The sequence below is a fragment of the Podarcis muralis genome, chromosome 7, assembly GCF_964188315.1.
Source record: "Podarcis muralis chromosome 7, rPodMur119.hap1.1, whole genome shotgun sequence".
NCBI classification, from domain to species: domain Eukaryota; kingdom Metazoa; phylum Chordata; class Lepidosauria; order Squamata; family Lacertidae; genus Podarcis; species Podarcis muralis.
The window spans coordinates 91,296,603-91,317,395 of NC_135661.1; the positions used below are offsets into that span (position 1 = coordinate 91,296,603).

The window sequence follows — 20,793 nt, forward strand, 5'->3', positions numbered from 1 at the left end:
AAAAAACTGAGAGCAGGAAGAGTTTGCTTCAGGGCACCGCGAGGGGAGGGGGCTGAGCGCCAGTTTTTTCCACCCTGAACTGGACCCCTTGGCAGAGAGAGGCAGCGAGAGAGAAAGATGAGGGCAAGGCCTGCTGGCCAGTATCAGATCTACCAAGGTCGGAGCCTGAGGCCTTGCCTTTCTGCCTGCAATGCTTCCTTGAGTGTGCCGCTGAAGGGCCGACTCACTCACACACCCCGCACCCTCACACATGTACCACAACAATACCTGAACTCTCCCCATCGCCAGGTGAGCTGCCCCAGTTGCGAAGCATTTCTCTTCGGGGTGATGATGTGAAGGTCTGATCACACATAAAAGCCATTGCTACTTGTGGTTGCTGCTGGGGTGTGTGTGGTGCGATATAAGGGGTTGGACTAGATGACCCTTGGGGTCCCTTCCAACTCCACAGTTCTGTGATCCTCTGGGAAGCAGCCCCAAGAGGCCTCTTCCCCATGCAAAGCCCCTCTTCTTTGTGCCCATTTAGAACTTGAGGTAGAAATTCTGCAAAGCCTGTTATCAGCGCGGCCTGACCAGGAGGAACCTGCAACTGACTGTTAGAGTGAAGAGCAACTCCAGAGGAGGCTCAAGGAGGGCTCTGCAAGTACAGCAGATAAAGCTGTGTGGGATGTAACATCACTGAAGCAGTCAAGTACACCACTTCCTGTTTGCCCAGAGTGGACACACAGGGGGATGTTGCTCCAGCCAGGAGGACTTCCTGTCCCACCTGGTCTGGAGCATCCTCCCCCTGCGTGTGACCAGGTAGGTGGACGGGATCCTGGCAGACCCCATAAAGGGGCTAGTCACCCAGCCATCTTCCCCTTGCTCTCTTACTCTTGCTTCCTCTTACTCTTGCTGCCTTTTGCTGTCTGCTGGCTCTCAGCCAGCAGCACATGCCCTCATCTCTCTCAGAGGGTGAACCCACACTTTTCTCTGTAACTGTAACTACAAGCTGAAGCCTTCCTTCATGACCATACTGTGAACTGAATGTAAGTAAACCTTATCATTACCTTTCAAAGAAGACTGTTGGGTCATTATTGTTTTTACGAGGGAAATAAAAGGGGAAACTTACCAGGAACAATCCAACCTAGACAAGCCAGACTGGATTGCTTAACTCAAATGGTTCTCACAAATCCATCAACTAGCATCCTGATCTGTACAAGGGAATGTGCTCTGCTACTAGCTCACCAGTGTGAGTGAGGAAGGATAATATATTTCATCAATATATCCTCTCCTACTATCCACAACATTCCCACAGTTGGGTTGCGTAAGGGCTTTCAAGAATTCTGCTTGGATGAGAGATGGTGAGGTGCAGAGGTGGCAGAAAGAGGTTGGGCAGGAGATAAGCAGCCAAGGGGATGTATTTTCCCAATACAGGGGTACCTCTGGTTGCGAACGGGATCCATTCCGGAGGCCAGTTCGCAACATGAAAGGAACGCAACCCGCAGCGGCGCATCTGCGCACATGCGGGTTGCGATTCGCCACTTCTGTGCATGCGCATGACATCATTTTGCACGTCTGTGCATGCACAAGTGGCAAAACCCGGAAGTAACCCTTTCCACTACTTCCGGGTTGCCGCAGGACGCAACCTGAAAAAAGGTAACATGAAGCAAATGTAATATGAGGTATGACTGTATAGCAGGGGTGTCTAACTTCCAAGAGACTGTGATCTACTCCCACTGTAAATAAACTGTCAGTGATCTACCCATTGGATTGACCGGAGTTGTTGACCTTTTTTGGGGGGGGGGGAAGGGTCGGCCAAATTTGTTGATGAACTTTTCCCGGAAGGCGGAAGGGTGAGCCAAAGTTGTTGAGTTGGAGATCACAAAATCACAAGCCCGCGCTCAACCACTAGGTTGCAATCGACCTGTTGGACAGCCATGCTATATAGGGTGTGCTCTGATGGAAAATATCGCAGACTCTTTTGGGAGTCTGACTAGTGGGGACTCCCCTTCTCTCTTCTCTCCTTCTCTCCTGACTTCCATCCCTTCCCTCTCTTTGCTTTCTTCTGCTGCGATTCCTACATTGCAGGGGTTGGACTATATGAGGCGTGGTGACCCTTTCAGTTCTCCATTTCTCCAATGCTATGCTGGAGGCCAGAGCAGACCCCCAGGCCCAGCTCCCCCCAAGAGCCTCCTCCACCTGTGAGCTGCCTTTGAGACAGATGCTGGTCTGAAGCTTCTCAGAAGAGCTCCACGCAAAGAGCCCCAGCACCAGCGGCATCAGGACACCCCCCCCCCTCTGTGCGTGAGTCTCCACAGACCTGCTTCTCATTGAGCCAGATGCTGGGGGAGTCCTTGTTACCAAGCAACACTGACTTGTAAATAATTTTTTGGTGCAAGGACATTTGTTACAAAACTCCATAAAGCCGGCGGGGTGTCTATGTGTTTGAGGAGAGCAGAGCAAGCAAAAGAGAACTCTTGTGTGTCTCTTGCACTCCCCAGTTCTGAACTGGCCATGGATCTCTCGTGTGAGTCAGTGTGTGTTAGAAAATCACAACAGGAAAGGAGGCGGGAGCCCAGCACCCACACAAGGTGGAGACAACCTGGGGGTGCACCTGACAGCTAGCTGGGCTGCCAGTTGCCAACCCCTGCCTGGTTCCTCCATCCATGAGGGTCCTCCTGGGGTAAGAGCCTGTGGTCTCCTTGGGCTCTGGGGGTCCCTCTGGTGAGCACCTGACCTGCGTCCCTGCAAATGCGCACATAGACAGGCTCTGCCCTACTGCCCCTGTGCAGCCCCACTGGAACTCAAACAGCTCACTAGGCATCCCGTGAGTGGAAGCCCAGTTGTGGGACTGCTCAGCAGCTAAAAGAATAATAGAATTGCAGAGTTGGAAGGGACCCCGAGGGTCATCTAGTCCAACCCCCTGCAATGCAGGTATCTCAACTGAAGCATCCATGACAGAGGGCCATCCAACCTCTGCTTAAAAACCTCCAAGGAAGGAGAGTCCACCACTTCTCCACTCTGGAACAGCTCTTGCTGTCAGAAAGTTCTTCCTGATGTTTAGTTGGAATTTGAAGCCATTGGCTCAAGTCCTACCCTTCAGGAGAAAACAAGCTTGTCCCGTTTTCCATGTGAAAGCCCTTGAGATATTTGAAGGTGGCTCTCATATCTCCTTTCAGTCACCTCCAGGGGTGCCAACTTGAATAAAATAATGTGGTGGCTCAGGTAAGCCCCACCCCACATAATTGATCACATGATGCACACACATCATTTGAATAGGAATGCCTATCAACTTTGTGGGGACCCAGCCCTCTCAAATATTTTATTGTGGGGCCCGAAGTCCCCACAGCCCCTAGGTCTCCTCCTTTCCAGGCTAAGCATACCCAGCTCCTTCAACTGTTCCTCATCAGACTTAGTTTCCTTGGTCATCTTCGTTGCCCTCCTTTGCACACGTTCCGTCTTGTCAACGTCCTTCTTAAATTGTGGTGCCCAGAATAGGACATAGGACTCCAGGTGTGGTCTGATCAAGGCAGAATAGAGTGGGACTATGACTTCCCCTGATCTGGACACTAGACTTCTATTACGGGGGCAAAGAAAGCTCACTGGATTCCCCCAATTCTGGGATCCTGCCCAACCCAGGGACCAGTGGAGACCACTGGTGACTCATCTGAAGAGCACTTTACTGATAAGCTGCCCATTATATATTGGATTCCGCACCATTTTCAGATTTCCTGGGTTCTCCTATTGCTGCATTTCACTTTTTGTTGCCTGAGGACACTTGACCCTGCGCCCATTCTGAGTTATTCTGGGAGAGGACCTGGCAGGAGAGGCTTCTACGCCTTTGGGTCAAGGTTGGAGGCAGGAACAATCAGGGCCCACTGAAGACCCTCTTCAAAAATCAGTACTTTTTATGGGGATACTAGAGGGTACTCAGTACCAGCACCATTCCCACCCCCCAAAAATGTTGTTGTTGTTGTTGCTGCTGCTGTAGTAGTAATAGTAGTAGTAGTAGTAGTAGTAGTAGTAGTAGTAGTAATTTATTTATAGCCCACCCATCTGGCTGGGTTTCCCCAGCCACTCCGGGCGGCTCCCAACAAAATATTAAACAGAATAATTCATCAAACATTAAAAACTTCCCTAAACAGAGCTGCCTTCAGGTGTCTTCTAAAAGTCAGGTAGTTGTTTATTTCCTTGACATCTGATAGGAGGGCATTCCACAGGGCAGGCACCACCACTGAGAAGGCCCTCTGCCTGGTTCCCTGTAACCTCACTTCTCGCAGGGAGGGAACCACCAGAAAGTTCTCGGAGCTGGACCTCAGTGTCCAGGCTGAACGATGGGGGTGGAGACGCTCCTTCAGGTCTACTGGGCCTTTGAGGACGGTTAGGGCTTTCAAGGTCAGCGCCAACACTTTGAATTGTGTCCGGAAACGTACTGGGAGCCAATGTAGATCTTTCAAGACCAGTGTTATGTGGTCTTGGCGGCTGCTCCCAGTCACCAGTTTAGCTGCCGCATTCTGGATCAGTTGCAGTTTCTGGGTCACCTTCAAAGGGAGCCCCACGTGTGGCACTTACTGTGTGGCACCAACTTCATGGTGAGTACCAACACCCTTTTTATACTTAAGGAAATCACTGCTTTTAATTGAGACTGTGTTGGAATTGATTTTAAGATGCTGAATCCTGCACTGTTTTCTGCCCTGGTCTCCTTTGGGAGGAAGGTGGGGTATTAATTCAACAAATGGAATAAGCAAGAATGTGATCATTCCTCATAGGAATAAAGTTATCCATATGCTCCTTTGGGGACTTAAAAGGAACTCTTGGTGTGTGTGAATAGAGATGTTGGATTCTTGTCTCATTACATATGCTAAAGCTTTTTGGTCATCGGCATACAGTACTATTCCTTGCTTTTTCCTGTAGGACTAATTGCAGTCATTAAAGCGATGACAAACCTAGACAGCATCTTAAAAAGCAGAGACATCTTTCTTTATGGACCATAAAGAAGGCTGATCGCTGAAGAATTGATGCTTTTGAATTCTGGTGCTGGAGGAGACTCTTGAGAGTCCCATGGACTGCAAGAAGATCAAACCTCTCCATTCTGAAGGAAATCAGCCGTGAGTGCTCACTGGAAGGACAGATCCTGAAGCTGAGGCTCCAAGACTTTGGCCAACTCAGGAGAAGAGAAGACTCCCTGGAAAAGACCCTGATGTTGGGAAAGATGGAGGGCACAAGGAGAAGGGGACGACAGAGGACGAGATGGTTGGACAGTGTTCTCGAAGCTACAAACATGAGTCTGACCAAACTGCAGTGGAAGACAGGAGTGCCTGGCGTGCTCTGGTCGAGGGGGTCACAAAGAGGCGGACAGGACTAAACGACTAAACAGCAACAACAACAGTTGTCAACAGATTTACCATACCCATTTAGTCAATCCCCCATCTCCCACTAACCTTCTGAGAAAAACCCCACCCCATGCTCCCACTATATATAAGGGTCTAGTAGTGACTTATCTTTCAGTGCATCTGAAGAAGTGTGCATGCACACGAAAGCTCATACCCAGAACAAACTTAGTCAGTCTCTAAGGTGCTACTGGACAGTTTGTTAATTTATTTCTTGGTGTGTGTGTGTCCATCTGCAGCATCCCTGCAGGCGGGTCTCTCTGCCCAGGCGAGACGGTAACGGAAAGGCAAAGAGAGAAGTTTTTCTGGGCACATATCCAAGCAGCATCAAGCCTGCTCATAAAGGGATCTCGCCCCCTGGGAAATGGAATGGGACTGGGAAGGAGGAAGATTGTAAAAACGGGGGGGGGGGGGAGGAGAGAGAGAGACAGAAGCCGCTTTCCTTGAAGGAGAGACTCTCCCAGGCCCCTTTCGGGGGGGGGGGGCAATGGCTGGTGGTGAATCCGATTTGCAGTGAGTGGCAGAGCTGAAGAGATTACATGGGCTGCGCTTGTAATCTGGCAGCGGCTGTCTGCCGGGTTTACTGCCGAGGAGCAGGATGGACTCTGGGACAACGTGGGTCGCTGTGGTGCAAGGGATCCCTGTCTAACAGCTCTCGGGCGGCGGGTGGTGGCGGTTCTGCCTCTGGGGGGCGGGGGGAGCATCCACCCGGCTGCCTGCCGCACATCTCAGCTGACTTTGGGACAATAACTCCACTGTGTAAGCGCAGCCACCGTTAAATTGCCGCAATTAGCCAGTTCATAAAACATCCGCCCCAGTATTGTGGATGTCATGAGAGGAGCGGGTCACCGGCAGCCAAGGCTCAGGAGCCAGTTGCCGGCCAGCTGCTTCCCACAGAGAGGGGGCCTGCTAGATACTGTCACCCCACCCCACCCCACCCCCTTTCCAAGCAGGCTGCAGGGAATCCAGCCATGGCCCAGGAGGTCCACTTTCCCTGGAATAAAGGCCGGCAGGCAGAGTCGTGCCTGGAGGTTATATGCGTGTGTTCCCACTGCTAACGGAGAAATCTGAGGGCTCCCCTGGACAAAAAACAAGGACACCAGCCAGGAATATCAGAGCAAAACAGCAGCCAGTCGGCTTGGTCTTGATTGAAGACTGTCGCGACAGGACTCCCACCTGCCACCAGGTGGAATAAGATGGAAGCCCCGAACAAAAGAGCCCCCCAACTTTTATTAGCTGCTCATCCCCATGTTACACCCCCCAAACTACATCACTCATACATCATGAAAGGGGAGGTCTGGTGGCAGGAATCTGAGCATCCTGGACCCTGCCCCATGGTTCCCCTTGCCCTCCACCAAACACCCATCAAGTGTAACAAAAGAGATCTTTACATTTCCCTGTTTCCCAGCCAAGTTCATCCCACCCTTTTGTCTTCATCTGGGTTTGTTATTTCTGGAATGGCTACCTGTCTGGCACTCCTGTATCAGGATGCCAGGGATTATCCCTCAGGCAGAGGGGCTGCTGAGGAGCTGAGCTCACAGGTCTATAGGAATTTCTGAAGTTTTCCCAGTGAGCCAGTACATAGATGCATTGATCAGTGAATTCTTACATTTGGTATCGTGCAGCCCTTTGAATAGATAGGAGGAAACTGTGATGAAGTGTTTTGTGGGGACAAGTCACAAAAGTGATTGTGCTGATATTGGTAGTGGGCTGCATGTGCATGATATCTGCTGGAGGGGCAACCCCCACCACCACCTATACATAAATTCCTGCAACACCACATAGATACAACTTGAGCAGAGGACAGTGGAGCTCACAGCATCGACACTCCCAACAGATCCTTCTTCTCGGTCACTCGTAGCTTTGGATCCAGCACAGAGCAGTTGTCTGTGCCTCCAGCTCCAGCTCTGCTGTCCCCCATCAGTCTGGCTCTTGTTCTCCTACCTTGCAGCCAGGTGGTGGCCAGAAGGTGGAGGAAAGGCCCACTCCTTAGCCTGGAGGGCCCCCTCTTCCAACTTCTTTTGGGATGCTGATGAGGTCACTCGAAGGCCAGCTGAAGTCCCTGTCTTGCAAGAAGCTTGTCTGACCAGTGCAGCAATCTCCTGTCCTCTCCTGGAGCCCAAGACCCCCCAAATGGACATAAATATCAGGAAGAAAAGGGAAAGGAGGGTCATTAGGGTGGGGGGCTGGCCATTTGCAGGCTGAAGGAGGTGGTGCTCCCAGAGGAAATGTCCCCCCGCCCTCGAGCCTCTTCTCTCCTCCTCCCTCCTGGCAGATTGGGGAGGGGGCGTCCTGCCTCTCCCACGCCAACACTCCTCCACCATCAACGCGGGCTTGAAGGCTGTATCTCTTTCTTCCCGGAGCTTATCTCATCAGTGGGTTGTCAAGGGAGGGATCCAGGCCCATCAGGCGGTGGGGGAGGGGAGGGAGGGAACGAGGGGGGGGGGGTTGCCGCGAGGAGGGGGGGCCTTGCAGAATGGCAGGGCTGTCTCCGTTGCTGAGCAGCCTGTGCCTGAGAACTCCGCGTCTCATTGATATGACAAGCTTATCGCCGGATTATATTGGAGGCTACAAGGTCATTCCCTTTGATGTTAAAAAGGCTATAAAAGAGGGGGGGGGGGTCCCTGCCCAGCCTGCGCATTAAGTCAGAAATAATGTCTCTCTCCATATTCTGTGGGAAATGCAGGGAGCTCGGCCTCACACTCGGAATTTGACATTTGCAGGGAAATGCGTGCTCAGACTCGAGATGGAGGTGACTTTCTCAGGAGTCGTCTTGAGGGGGGCGCGTTGTCTCTGGGCTCCTCAGCCGACGAGTCCCGGGTCTCTTCGCCAAGTGGCAAAAGGTCGCAGGGCCGGTCCCCAGCGGCAAGGCTGGGAATGCCTCCCATCTGAAGCCCTGCGGAGCCGCGGCTGCCAGCCTGTGTAGACACACGCAGCTATTGGGACCAACTGGAAAAGAAGGGAATTCGCCCTCGCCTCCTGCTTGGACGGCACAAGAACCGGCCTCCACGTTGACTGGGAACGAAAGCTCTACCTCGATTTGTTCCTTAGTTTTGCTTCCTGGGGCATTTGGGAATTCTTGGCTGGGGGGCTCTCTTTGTCCAACCCCCGTCTGCCCGGTTCCAAGGGAACAAAGCCGTGCATTTGCAGGAAGAGATCCTTTTTGCAAGCCAAGGTGGGGGTGGCTGCGTCTTTGGTGAGCGCCCCGCCCGCCCGACGCCTCCGTCCTCCGTCCTCACCGGCTGAACTATAAAGCATTCCTTGCTTCGACCAAAGAGGCAGCAGGCAGACAAGACGGAGGAGGGTCCCTGGGGGGCTGGCATGAAAGGAAGGCGACTCCCCCTCTCGGAAAAGACTTTGAGCGAAACCTGAGCCGAGGAGATTCAAAGGAGCTCAACTGCTTTCATGCTTGGGCAAACTAACGAGACACACCGGGAAGGGGCCTGGAGGACGGGGGCGGGGGTGGATATGTCGAGGCCCAGGCTCGGAGGGAGACTCTCCACCGGCTTGGCCAACGGGATGCCCGCGGGCTCAGTCCCGGCAGGGGTGTGGCTCCACCACCCCGCCCCACCCCGCAGCAGGCTGACCAGTTCCCCAGGGGAGGGTACAACATGGGGGGGGGGGCGGGCAGCGGTCAATGTTTCCCTGTTGGGTCAGGCTGGTGGCCATCCGGTCCGGCAGCCTCCTCTCACAGTGACCAAACGCCCATAAGAACCTAGGAATCCAGATAGACTGCCTCTGCACCTGGAGGCTCCATACGAACATAGCACGAGCCTGCTGGATCAGGCCAGTCGGCCATGGAGTTCAGCACCCCGTTCTCACAGTGGCTGAGCAGTTGCCCGTGGGAAGCCGAGCGTCAGAGGCCTCTCGCCTCCTGTGGGTGCCGGAAACTGGGATTCAGAAGCCTGGCTGCCCCCGACTCTGCAGGCAGCAGAGCCTCCTGGCTGGCGAGGAACTTTCCCAAGACACACACCCCCAAATCCCTTTTCAGAGTGTGGGTGCAGTTAGAGTGACAGAGGAGGGCCTAGAGGTGGGGAGCAGGGTTCAAATTCCCGCACAGCCCCCAGAGGGACTTTGGGCCAGTCAGCCTCGCCGGGTTGTGTGATGACAACCCAAGGAGAACAAGGAGGAGCCGCCACGTTGAGCTCTTTGGTGGGCTGTTTTTGGCAGCTGCTGGAAAGAGTCCCGCGAGGGCGCCTGCCGGATGTCAAGAGGCAGGGAGTTCCAAGGGTCAGGTGCTGCTGCCACACTGAACGACCGAGTTCTTCCAACTGCGCCTGCAACTCTGCCGGTGATGCTGGTCGAAGTGGTTGGGCGGGCGAGGCTACCTCGAAGGTAAATGTCTCGAACTCAGCCCAGTGGCAGATGGGAGACCAGCGTAGACCTCTGAGCACGGACCTCCTGCCCTGACCGCAAGGGAAGCCCCGCTCAAGGGGCTTAGAAAGGGTCCTTCTCCTCCTGCCTGCCTGCCGCGGCCTCTCTGGCTGAGCAGGGTGCTGGCCGGGCTTCCTTGTCCACGCGTGTGCGCGCACGTGGGGCCCTCTGTGGGGAAGGCCAGGTCATCTTGAGCGGCGACCCACCGCCAGCAGCTCCCTTAGTGATCACGGAATCACAGAATGGTAGAGTCGGAAGGGACCCCCCGAGGCATCTAGTCCAACCCCCCGCGATGCAGGAAGGCTGTTTTTCAGGGCAGCCGGGTGGGAGCGGTCCCCAGTTCGAGTCTTCGCTCCACCGGTTGATCGGATCTGCTCGGTGGAAGAGCAAAGGAGGAAAACAAGCGAAACGCGGGCTCTCCTTCCTGGGTCGTTTTTAAGCAGAGCTTGGCTGGCCGCCTGAGTGAGGTTCCTGCCTTGCAAGGGGTTGGACTAGATGGCCTTTGGAGGTCCCCCTGCCAACTCTACCATTCTATGACTATGAAACGAGAGCAGGCTGGTCTCCTTCACTGCCGGGAGTCGGGGGGGGGGGTTGCTGTGCCGAGATGGGGATCAAAGGAGGAGCGGGCCGGGAAGAGATAAAAATGTGCAGGCGATGCAAAATTATTCGGAGTGGTTGAGTCGGGCGCCGGTGATGAAAGAGCTGCCAAATCATCTCGCGAAAATGGGTGATTGGGCAATAAAATGGCTGATGGGATTCAATTTGGATAAGTGCGAAGGGAGGCGGCTCGTTGGCAGGAAACCACCCCCCCACCCCCACCCCCGACGACTCTGCGGAGGCCGGGCTGGGCTTCGGGTCCGATCCTGCGCTGGGGAGGACGACGGGGCGCTCCCCGAAACCCAATAGCAACGGGGCAGCTCCGCCGCGTGGCAAAAGGGAATTGGGGGGCGCCAAGGGGGGGGGTCCTGCCTCCCATCGAGAGAAGCCCCCTCCCCCTCGCACCCCCTCCCCACCCCCGTCTATTGAGGGTCGTGAGCACGAAAAGGTGGCTCCAGCCGGTGGACTCCCCTTCCCCTCCATCTGCTGCCAGCTGCTTAGGTTCGCTCGGCGGAACTGGCTCCGCTACAGTGACCCCCCCCCATAACCCCCGTCCCGCATTTGTAGGAACGCGATTGTTTCTCGTGGGGCGGCGGTGCCTCCCCTTTGGAACTCCCTGCCAATTGATGTCAGGCAGGCGCAACAGAAACGGCCTCTTCCGGACAACAAGCCCAGCGCTTGAAGGTTCACTGCCACGAGAAACAGGTCCAGGAGCCCCGGTTTCCAGCTCCGGACTAGATGACTCTTGGGGGGGGGGGTCTCTTCCAACTCTACACTTATATGATTCTAAGGCTCCTCGTGGCCCCCTGGTGATATGGGGGGCGCGGTCCTTTCTTCTTTTTAAAAACCATTTTCACTGAATTCTTGGTGCAATCGTATATACAGAGACAACCTAAAAGAAGAACATGTCTTAAAGCAAATTCAAAATCAATAAAATGCAGGATAATGGAAAAAGGCCGTCAAGGAATTTCTGTGTATATGCAAGACCCCCGCTTCACATTTGAATCGGTTTCTCATTATGGCATCTATTTTGCTATTAATTGTTTCTCTGCTTTCTTTATTACAGGATGGCAATGGATCAAAAAATAATAAGACGAATTTATACGAGCCAGACCATAATATATGCTGCAGGCGCCGCTCTTCCATGTGCTTCATTATTTGTATGAACAATAAAACCATGCCAAATTGCATGAAAGTCGCCATGTTTCTTTCGTCCCCTGGTTACCTTTATGAGATAATTTTTTCTAATAATGGAGTTTGCCCCACTCTGTCACACCACCAGTCCACAGTGAGAAGGTTGGGGGGGGGGGTGTTTCCAGTGGGACCCCTTGCTAGGATCCAGGGGGGTCTTCATCCCCACAGCCTAGACAGGACACGCAGTGACCACCCAAGTCTGAGGCAAAGCCCCCCCCCCCCCCGTTTGCAAGAGGTATTCTCCAAAGCCATTTAAATCCAGCAGGACCGGAAAGTCTTCGTAAATCCCGATTCCGATTAAAAATGGGCATTTTTTAAGAGGCAGTGTCACATCAATAATGCAGCTGCTGCTGTTTTTATTATACGGGTTAATAAGATATATTTATAAGGGGCTAAGCAAAGGCGGAGGGGGAATTTCCTGCTTCATCCAAGGTGGAGGCTCCAGAAGAACAGAGAAGGTGGTTCGGATCCTGCCTGTCCCAACGGGAGCATTCGCTTGGTTTCATTGTCTGAAAGTGTCCGGCAGGATTCTCTCTGCTTTTTACAAGCTTGTTTTCTTCTGCTCTGAAGGGTAGGACTGGAACCCATGGCTTCAAGTTACCAGAAAGCGGATTCTGACTAAAAGCCAGAAAGAACTTTTTGGCAGTAGGAGCTGTTCAATCATGGAACAGACTGTGGGAATGTTGTGGATACTAGGAGAGGATATATGGATTTCATAGTATCCTTCCTCACTCACGCTCGTGAGTCAGCAACAGGGCAACATCCCCCAATATATAGCAGGAAGCTAGTCGGTAGATTCGTTTGAATCTCTTTGTTTAAGCCATCCAATCTGGCTTTGTTCAGATTGGAGTGTATTCCTGGTTTTATCCCTCCTAAACAGAATAAAGACACAACAATCTTCTTTAAAATTAATAAGTTTACTTACATCCAGTTCACAGTTGGATCCCTGAAGGCTTAAGCTTGTAGTTACAGAAGAGAGTTTAAATTCATCTCATATGGGGATTGAGCCCATGGGCTGCTGGCTGAGAGCCAGCAGACAGCAAAAGACATCAGTATCAGGAGAGCATGGCATTGAGAAGAAGAAGAGGGTGGTGGCTGCGTGACCAGCCCCTTTCATGGGGTCTGCCAGGGTCATGCCTACCTACCTGGTCTCTCACGCAGGGGGAGGATGCTCCAGACCAGGTGTGACAGGAAGTCCTCCTGGCTGGAGCAACGCCCCCCAGCATTGCAGGGGGTTGGACTAGATGACCCTCGGGGTCCCTTCCAGCTCTACGATTCTATGAAAAAGTGAAGTGAGTGAAAGGGCATTGCAGGGCTTGGCTTGTGGAGCAGGACCTTCCCAAGCCCGGTTTTGCTGCTGCTGCTGCTACAGCTGGGCAGAGCCAGTGATTCCCCAGGCTGCTCTTTGCCACCAACCCCCCCCCCCCCGCCCCAGATGATGGATGGATGCCCACATGTCTCTTTCACCTGCCCCTTGCCACCTTCTTCATCCCGCAGCTGCTTCTCCATGGACACGTTTCACGCGCTGAGCCCTCCCTGCTCTGCGGGAGGAGGACGTAGTTCAGCGCCTGGCACAGAACAATGAGCAAAAATGGGGTCTTGAATGGTTTTAATCTCTGTTTACTCCATAAAAACAGTCCCAGGTGCCATCCATTACTCGGCGGAGGAGCTGCTTTACAGGCTATAAAAAGAAAAATTGTGTTACATATTAAAGCTCTCCTTGCTTAAGCCTTGCTTGTGGGAGAAAGATTTACAAATAGCTGGATTGAGACCAGGAGCATTAACAAGACGGAATGCCCCGGAGGCCGTTACAAATCTGGGGCTGGCAGGTAATGGGGGCCGTAGCTCAGCGCAGAACCACCAAGGAACAACAACAGGGTATAAACAACAAGCCACACATTTGTGGCGCCTTCAGTGGGAGAGAGGGAGGGGGACGCTTCTGAAAGGGCCCCCTCTTCTCCCAGCCTCGCCCTCTACTGTGGGGCAGAAGCAGCGGCACCAGGTGAGCTTCTGCAGCAGAAGGGAAGGTCCCAGCTGTGCCCACAAGAAGGAGCCTAGACATGGAGTCTGGATGGACCTGAGCTCCACCAAGGCCAGATGCACTCCTGTTCCCAGGGAGATGGGAGGACCCTTTCCTAAAGTGCTCAACTGTTGCAGGAATTTATGTATAGGTTGGGGGGGGGGTTGCCCCTCCAGCAGATATCATGCACATGCAGCCCACTACCAAAATCAGCACAATCACTTTTGTGACTTTTGTGATTTGTCCCCACAAAACACTTCATCACAGTTTCCTCCTATCTATTCAAAGGGCTGCACGATACCAAATGTAAGAATTCACTGATCAATGCATCTATGTACTGGCTCACTGGGGAAACTTCAGAAATTCCTATAGACCTGTGAGCTCAGCTCCTCAGCAGCCCCTCTGCCTGAGGGATAATCCCTGGCATCCTGATACCTGAGTGCCAGACAGGTAGCCATTCCAGAAACAGCAAACCCAGATGAAGACAAAAGGGTGGGATGAACTTGGCTGGGAAACAGAGAAATGTAAAGATCTCTTTTGTTCCACTTGATGGGTGTTTGGTGGAGGGCAAGGGGAACCATGGGGCAGGGTCCAGGATGCTCAGATTACTGCCACCAGACCTCCCCTTTCATGATGTAACCATAATGTATGAGTGATGTAGTTTGGAGGGTGTAACATGGGGATTGGCAGCTAATAAAAGTTTGGGGGCTCTTTTGTTCTTGGCTGCCATCTTGTTCCACCTGGTGGCAGGTGGGAGTCCTGTCGCGACAGTCTTCAGTCAAGACCAAGCCTACTGGCTGCTCTTTTGCTCTGCGATTCCTGGCTGGTGTCCTTGTTTTTTTGTCCAAGGGAGCCCTCAGATTTCTCTGCTAACAAGAACACCAGAAGAGTCTGGCAGATCAGGCCAATGGCTTCTCTAGTCCAGCATCCAACCAGGTGCCTCAAAGGGAATGCCACAAGCAGGTTCCAGGCAGGAGGGCAACTCTCTCCTCCTGAGGCTTCCAGCAACTGTCATTCAGAAACAAAACCATGTCTTCTTTCTCCAGCTTTGCTCTGAAGAGGTCCAAGGGACAGAGCTCCACCCACAACGGGAGAGCGGCACAAGGATCTGTGGGATGTGAGCTTATTTCCCTTGAGACATAGAAGAACCTGCCAAGAATGGGCAAAACTCAGAAACTCATGGCTGTGAAGCCTGGACGCAGGATTGATCCCCTCATTTCCACCCTTGTCTTTGTTTTCATCTGGAAATGGGGGAAGGTGGTGTTAAAGTTCAGGCAGGAAAGATCTCTGAGCAGGAGAGGGATGCAGAGAGTGGACGGGGACCCTTATTACGGGACCACAACAAAAGATCTCAGATCCAATTAAATACAGATCAGGCAACTGCACATCAGCTAACAAAACACAGGGAAGAATTAATAGGGCAGATATTAAAGCAAATTCAGCCACGGTCATAAAACCAAATCGCAGCCTCTATAAACATTTGCCATCTTTGGCTGCATTCCCAAAGCCAAAGGCCAAAAGGAGGAGATGCGGCAGAACGGCCACGCTCCACAGCGGGCGGAAGCAAAGACTCACTGGCAGAAGGGGGGCTCTTTTGTCACCAAAGTGCCCCCCCTCCAGATACACCCAGTGGGCAGGTTCCACCAGCTGGTTGTGGGGGGGTCAAAACAGGCTTGTTGTGGGATGTCGGTGGAGCCATGGGGGGCCTGGAAGGAGCTCTGCAGCCGGTGTGGTTAATGCCCTCCCATTCCCCACAATGTGTTTGTGTGGGTGGGGGTGGCCAGAAAAGGAAAAGAAAAACCCCCCAGCCCCCTCCATCATGACTGGAGCAAAGGGGAACACATGCTTGTGAGCAAAGGCTGTGGAATCCTCTTGGGCAGAGGGCAAGAATTTCCTCCTCCTCCTCCTGAAGGTCAACTGCTCTTCACTGCAGGGCTGTTTTTCCAGGAAGAAGATGATGAAGCTGAAGCTGAAGATGATGAAGATGAAGAAGAAGAAGAGGAGGAGGAGGAGGAAGACAACAGCTCTGTCTCCCCTGTAGCAGGAAACCCCCCCCCCCAATCATTCAGTTTGTACAACCTTCACACACACTCACACACTACATACACTACACTTATATTATAAATTCATAAAAATGAACCATACATCGGATTTGCACTGTTCCACTTTTATTTTACTCCATGAAGGAAGGACTACAAAATGGGGAAGGTTTGATACAGGGCAGTCATAATACCTTCAGCATATCAGCACATCCACAGGAGCCCTGCCCAGTTGCTATGCCAACCCTGATGGTCCTAGACAGAAGACCATCAAGATCACAAAGAACTTGCATATGGGAGTGGATTCAGCATGGACTGGAACAAAGGACAATGATCAGATCTTCCCTCAGGGGGCAGGAAACTGCGACTACCTTTTGTCTTCAGAAAATGACTCATGGGGAGGGGGAAAGGAGGAACCAGCCAGGTGACAGGACACTCAGGTTACCACCACAACTCCTCCCTCAACCCCTCCTTTCTGTGATGTATGGATGATGTTTCTGGGGGTGGGCTTGACCTACAGGATGGGAATTTCAAAAGTCTTTATAAGGCCTTGCACACCATTTTTCTGGGTCTTTTCCTCTCTCCTGCAAGTGAGGGGAGCACCCTGTTGCAACAGTTCAATAAAGGCCAAGCCTACAGGCTGCTGTTTTGCTCCAAGTTATCCTGGTTGGTGTCTTTGTTTTTGTCCAAGGGAGCCCTCGGATTTTTCCGTTAACACCCCTGAGCCTAAGTAGCTGAGATGGGCTCACTTGACGCAAAGTATGTTTTCTCCCAGCCGGTTGTTGCAATGGGCAGGCGGCTGAAATTAGTTCTTCCCAAAGCGAGATTGCTTCCTTGCAGGGCTCAGACACCGTCATTTGCATTCAGGCAGGGAAGGGACAGGAGGCTTTGCATTCCGCTCATCAGCACCCGGACGCCGGCCAAGGACACAGGCAGCCATCTCCTGGGTGGGGCCTGCTGGGGAGACAAGCCACAGCAACAGCGGGCTTCTTTCACCTTCAGACCTACAGAGAAAGGGAACCTTGTGGAATGGGGGGCGATCGGTCACCTGCAACCCTTCGAAGCACCTGGCCCCACCCTGTACGTAGGAACATTGGAAGGGCCTGCTGGATGAGGCCAGGATGAGGCATCCTGATCCTGCAGTGGCAAAAGACCCCAGGAATCTTGATAGACTGCCTCTGGACCTGGAGGTTCTGTAAGGACACCAGAAGAGCCAGCTAGATTGGGCCAATGGCCCCTTTACACCAGCATCCTGCCCTCACAGGGGTTGAGCAGAACTTGGCCCCACTGCAGAAGAAGAAGAAGAGTTTGGATTTGATATCCCGCCTTTCACTCCCTTTAAGGAGTCTCAAAGCGGCTCACATTCTCCTTTCCCTTCCTCCCCCACAACACTCTGTGAGGTGAGTGGGGCTGAGAGACTTCAGAGAAGTGTGACTGGCCCAAGGTCACCCAGCAGCTGCAGGTGGAGGAGCGGAGACACAAACCTGGTTCCCCAGATTACGAGACTACCGCTCTTCACCACTACACCACACTGGCTCACACTGCAGCACCTTGCTGGGTTGGTGGGTCTCTTCCCAGGTTCTGGCCAGGTTTGAAATGGCAAAGAGGAAACTGAGGAGCTCCAGGCCTGGAGATAAAGCAGCTATGAAGGAAGAAGAGACCTCACTTGCTTGTGCTGAGGAGCAGAAGGGCCATAGCTCAGGGGCAGAGTGTCTGCCTTGGGAGCAGAAGGTCCCAGGTTCAGTCCCTGCTCTAGGTAGGGCTGAGAGAGACAGGGAAAGTGGAAGTGGGAGAACAGTTCTACTGTCAGGAGCCTATCTAGGCATTTGTGCCCCATATGAGGAATCATAGAAGTGTAGAGCTGGAAGGGATCCAGAGGGTAATCTAGTCCAACCCCCTGCAGTGCAGGAATCACAGCTCAAGCATCCCTGACAGTTGGACATCCAGGCTCTGCTTAAAAATCTCCTGCAAACCATAAAATTGTAGTTCTGTAGGAGGATCTGCAACCAAATCACAGATTGCATGACTGCTAGATAATCACAACTTAATCTGAACTTCTTCCTGTCACTCACACTCTGGGTCTTACCGGCAGTGGGGCAGGGTGCCAGTGAGTTCTCCTCCAGAAAGCACACCCCATTTTGAACTGGACTATGGACTTGCAGAGTTTATTGGCTGCCTGATTTTCAGCACTGCAACTGATGGATCCTGGCAAGACTTTTGATGTGAGTAAACCTTATATTTTCTTCTTTTACTTAAAAAGCCTGAGAGTGATTTCTTCGTTCAGAGGGAAACATAAAGAGGAGAAGATAGCCCAGGTCCATTGCGGTTAGTAATATGGTGCATTTGGAAGCCATGGGATGAGTAAAAACTGACTCCTTGAAATAAAAATTGTCCAGTCCAAAAATATGGTTCAAAAGCTTTACTAACAGAACTTACTTCAAAACAAGTATAAACACAAATAATGTTACATCCAGATTGTTGATATTATGCAACAATCTTAGAAACATGAGATAACTTCATCCAGAGCTGAAATTAAAGCTCTGCCTCGCCAAACAATCTCCATTAGCCTGAGGCTGATCTCCTTAGAGAGAGAGTTTTGCAGACTTTGCTCTTTGGTTGCTTTCAGAGCAAAGGACGAACTCACATACCCAAAATGGAGACTTGCAGCTCAATACCTCATGTGATCTAAGTTAAACACCTCCTGAGAGCTAGCAGAGATACATTCTCAGCTAATCGCTGAACTGTTAGGCTCTCTGAGAGCTTCTGTTTAACTCAGTGGAAATTTCCATGTCATACTGTTTTTAGCAGTACACATACAGACCCATACAGAATTATTTTTCCATTTCAATGTACAATTAATTAAACAATAATACTGAGCAAAGTCTGCCTAAGTCTGTTTCATTCGGCCGCCGAGGAGCAGCCCTGGCGGAGCCAAAGGTATTGGGGATTGAGGGACGTGGCCACCTCCTGGGTCACCTGGCTGCCGTTGGGGCTAAGCAAGTCTTGCTGGCAGAAGATTGGAAGAAATTTAAAGTCTACCTGCAGAAATACTGTAAAATTAAGGAATGTTAAAATGATGTTGGATGGAAAATAAGTAGTATTGGTAAAAAGTTTTCTAAGAATATGAAAGTATGGATTGATAATGGTCAAAATACATATTTATAATAGGTGATATTGAGCTATGAAAATTGACAGAGGGTAAGGATTTGCTGAAAGGATTTCTTTTAAATGGGAATACAAAAGGGGAGGTGTGAGGAGGTCAAAGATTTAAGGAAATGAGATTAAGGATTATTGAAAGATGGAGTAAACTTTTTCTGTCTTCTTTTTATATTTAGCTATTATGATTTTTCTTTTCTATATATATTTTACCTATGTGTTTTTTTTCTTTTTTCCTTTTCTCTTTTTTCTAGTTTGTTAACTTTTCTATTTTCTAAACTTATGATTTTTGTAAACCTTATTGTGTAACCCTATGTGTGTGTTTAAAACTTTAATAAATATTTTATATAAAAAAAAAGTCTTGCTGGGGCGCAAAGTGGTAGTCGTGCGATGTGAAGGGATCAACATATCCGGCAACTTCTGCCGTAACAAACTGAAGTACCTTGCTTTCCTGCGTAAGGGTATGAACACCAACCCGTCCCGTGGTCCTTACCACTTCCGTGCCTCTAGCCGGATCGTCTGGAGGACAGTGCGAGGAATGCTCCCACACAAGACCAAACGGGGTCAGGCTGCCTTGGAGAGGCTGAAGGTCTTTGATGGCATCCCTCCTCCTTACAATAAGCGCAAGAGGATGGTGGTCCCTGCAGCTCTGAAAGTGGTCCACCTCAAGCCCACACGCAAGTTTGCCTATTTGGGTCGCCTTGCCCATGAGGTTGGGTGGAAGTCCCAAGCCATCATAGCTACCCTGGAGGAGAAGCACAAGGCAAAGGCAAATTACACAAAGAAGAAGCAACTGAAGAAACTCCAAAAGCAGGCAGAGAAAAATGTGGAGGGCAAGATTGCAGAATATACAGACTTCTTGAAACATTCTGGCATTCCCGTTTAGATAAAACTATTCACAATTAAAAACAACAACACAAAGTCTGCCTAAAGCATCAATGGATATCATACTTGTTCTAGAAGGTTTTGCAACCTTGTCCCAAAAGCTTCTGGAGTTCAGCTGCATACAGATAGTGACATTGATCTGCCAAAATAGGTATTTGCATTCTCACAAATGCAAAAAGGGTCATTCCCAAATAAAATATCCTCTCCTACTCATCTAAATCCCTTCGAGTTAGAAGGGATCCCCCAAGGACAATCTAGTCCAGCGTTACAGGTATCACAGAGGTTGTGTGTGAATCTTGGGGGTGAAGGAGGCGGGGGGGGGGCACTCTGCCTGGGGCTGCAGCAGCAAAGGAGCTCCAAGGAGCCGCTTAGCCAAGGCTGCCTTCTGTCCCTTCTGGCCTCTGTGTTGCGGTTAATTGAGCCGTGTGAGGGACAGGTGGTGGTGGGGGCTGTGCTGAGGAGGCTGGTGGAGAGGCTTTCTAGCCTGGTGCAGTGGAAAGGGAAGAACATCTGGGCAGCTGTTCATCAAGTGGCTTGTAAGGGATGATTCAATCCGCCCCTTCCGAAGTGCTGCTGGAGGGGGGTCCTGGTGTTAGGCTATAGCTCCGTCCCACCTTAAAAGGAACAGGCATGACTGTTGTGTGTCACATGCCTGTTTACTTTCAGCACAGTCTGCTGGGAACTTCCCTTTTGTATATTGCTTTTGCTACTGCTGTATTGCTTGGACGCGAAGGGAAGCCGACATGTTTTTTTCCTGAACTATGCTGAATAAAAGCCTGTAAATAACGCTTACACATGTCTCTGTCCAGGACACAGGTGGCACTGTGGCTTAAACCACAGAGCCTAGGGCTTTCCGATCAGAAGGTTGGTGGTTTGAATCCCCGCAACGGGGGGAGTTCCTGTTTTTCAGTCCCTGCTCCTGCCAACCTAGCAGTTTGAAAGCATGAAGTGCAAGTAGATAAATAGGTACCACTCCGGCGGGAAGGTAAACGGCGTTTCTGTGTGCTGCTCTGGTTCGCCAGAAGCGACTTAGTCATGCTGGCCACATGACCCGGAAGCTGTACGCCGGCTCCCTCGGCCAATAAAGCAAGATGAGCGGCACAACCCCAGAGTCGGGCACGATTGGACCTAATGGTCAGGGGTCCCTTTACCTTTTATG

The 20,793-nt window shown here is 51.6% G+C and overlaps 1 pseudogene; it reads left to right on the plus strand.

Annotated features, from left to right (window-relative positions):
- Window positions 1-19,106: 19,106 nt before the first annotated feature.
- Window positions 19,107-19,635, plus strand: LOC114603237 (large ribosomal subunit protein uL13 pseudogene; annotated as a pseudogene).
- The last annotated feature ends 1,158 nt before the right edge of the window (window positions 19,636-20,793 follow it).